The 2,707-nt window shown below is 38.1% G+C and overlaps 1 protein-coding gene across 1 annotated transcript in view; it reads left to right on the plus strand.

Annotated features, from left to right (window-relative positions):
* The window catches only part of LOC102199541 (cadherin-12-like), a 107,257-nt gene that overhangs the window by 63,151 nt on the left and 41,399 nt on the right, over positions 1–2,707 (plus strand). The gene's annotated exons all lie outside the window — the stretch shown is intronic.

Below are 2,707 nucleotides of genomic sequence, written 5' to 3' on the forward strand. Positions count from 1 at the left end.
AAATTAGTTTAACATTTAAACCTATTTTCTGCACATTCCAGCACATAAAATAAAATATTTATTGTGTTTACACTCAGTCTTTCAAACAGAAGCAAGTAAAACACAGCAGAAAATAAATAAAGTCAAAGACTCAGCGGTCCTTTTGCTCTATTTTCACCTGTAAAGCAGGAGTGGGGAGGCGGAGGTTTCCCCTGGTGCAGGTGTGCCGCAGCGGTGAATGGAAGAATCCGCGAGTGAATTTCCCATTATGTCCTTGTGCACTCAGTGCTTGTTTAGGGCTTTTTTTTCGCTGTAAAAAGAAGTTTTCTTCCCACGCACAACGGACGCTAATGTTTTTGTCACTTTTTATGGAATCAAACTCAAAGTAAGGTCAGTACTTCCACGCTTTAAATGCTGCACGCTCATACTCTCTCTGCACTCGATATATGATCCATTGTTGATCTGAGAATGTCTCATGACAGTGACGTAAGCGAGTGCGCTGTTGTCACTAACGGCGCACTCGCTTACGTCACTGTCTCTCGCAAAAAAATCAGGGTTTTAGTAACGCAGTAACACAGCATTCCTACGGGAAAGTAACGGTAATCTAATTACCGTTTTTGCAATAGTAATCCCTTACTTTACTCGTTACTTGAAAAAAAAGTAATCAGATTACAGTAACGCATTACAAATAACGCGTTACTGCCCATCTCTGTTAGTTACTGCCATCACGCATTGTTTTTTGTTATCTTTACACCCAGGATGTCCACATGGATAATATGTTTAGTATGAGTTTTGAGCACTGCAAAAGGTTTTTGTAGCATTTTTAGGCCATAGCAACAATATTCAAATAAGTGAAAATGTTCAGGTAGTCCCTCTTTATGTTATGTTGTATAATGCTGGACTAGGCAGATGCAAGGGCCACACCTGTGATCTCTCAGTTGTGAGATGTTGCTCTCTGCTTGAGTCCTTGCTGTCCATGCCTTAAAGCACAGCACAGAGACATGGCATAACTCTCTCTGAGCGCCTGTGCTATATAAAGCATTCACTCAGCACGTCAAGGCTCATTTAGTATGCCATATGTTCTTTCTGCTAAATGGATTAATACATCGAGAGCATTGTGACCCACAGCGAGAGGTCTTGGTTGCTGGCTGTTTTGAACCACAGAGCAAAAGTATCTCATTTAATACCAACTTCTTTCACCACACACAGCATTAGAGTGGCCATGATAACACTTCACAAAATGGTAAGTGGCACATAGTGATATTAGTGAAATGTATTACTCCTAGGATAAACCCACTGAGATCTGTCATCACATTTTCGAGGGGGGCCTGTAACTGCAAGAGGTGAAAAAAGGCCATTACAGCCACAGACTAAAATTAGAGAGAGAAATAGAATGGTCCAGCCAGCGCAATCACTTCTAATCTGCTAAAATGAAGCTATATTAAGACTGATTATGCAATCCATTATTACATTTAAATATGTATAGACAGTGCTGTGTGAAAAGTCTTCAGCCACCTACGGGGAATGGAAATGGGGAATAAGTTCAGTGATTTATTGAAATGTGCATACATGGAGACACACTATGTTAGGGGAAAACAGAGTTTGTACAAGTCTGATTAGCTTGAAAGTACAAAGGAGTGTTAGGGCCACATTAAGAACAAAATGCAAAATGCCTTGGCACTGTCGTGTTGTGTGATACAACATACATTCTCTTTATTGCAGAAGAGTGTAACCATTGTTTCCTTGCATTTGTCCATTGCCAGCCATTTTGCTTTGTACAAATCTGGCCAACTCAGAGTTTGTGTGCTTTTTTTGTTCTGAGCAGATGCAGATTTCTGCACCGTTTTTTCAACGTCCTTATTATTATCACCACATAGTATTTATGTGCTAAAAGAGGGATAATTTCCTTGTAACTGTAAGTGTAATTGATTTCACTACAGATGGCATTTTGTATAGAGCAAAACAGCTGTGTGTTTTTTTTTCTTAAAACCACAACAGGAATCTTCACATTTCAACTTTTTTCCTGAAATAGAATTTTGACTTTATTCTCAAAATGATTAATAAAATATATATATTTTTCCTAATGTGGCCCTGATACTCTGTGGTATGAAAGTCAGTATTTCCCTTGACCAGCTTTGAATCAGAATCAGAATAATTTCTTAATCCCTAATGAAGGAAATTATGTAATTTTGCTTTTAAAGACAGTCTGAACCTGAAGTTTTCTTGTCATGGACTAGTAACTAGTTTTTGAAGGACATTCCAAGCTTTTCTTTGGATGTTGGTCATGATGATCTCACACTGCTACATTAATGTTGAGATACGGGCTCTGTGTTGGCCAATCCATGACCAAAAGCTTACCATTGTGGGTTTTTCTGTCCAGGTATAGTTCGACTCAATTTAGAATCATTGCCATGCTGAAAAATCAAGGTGTTGCCAACCAGATGCTTTCCACATTGCATTACATGGTAAATTAAAACCTACGTTTGCAGTTCCATTCATTTTTCCTAGATCCATAACACCACTGGCTGAAATGCAAAACTATGACAGAATGTATCATAAATCCAAGTTTAAAAAAAATGAGAACAAATTATTTGTTTTTGTAACAGGCAGCAAGTTACGAATTTGGTATGATTTAATTTAAGTCTTTACAAAGATGCTTGTTATGTAAAGAGACAACACTGGTTTATCCAATGAGGTGCCTCTTTTATACTTGAATATAAGTGGTAAG

This window comes from Pundamilia nyererei, unplaced genomic scaffold, assembly GCF_000239375.1.
Source record: "Pundamilia nyererei isolate P.nyererei 1_Seehausen unplaced genomic scaffold, PunNye1.0 scaffold00037, whole genome shotgun sequence".
Taxonomy (NCBI): Eukaryota; Metazoa; Chordata; class Actinopteri; order Cichliformes; family Cichlidae; genus Pundamilia; species Pundamilia nyererei.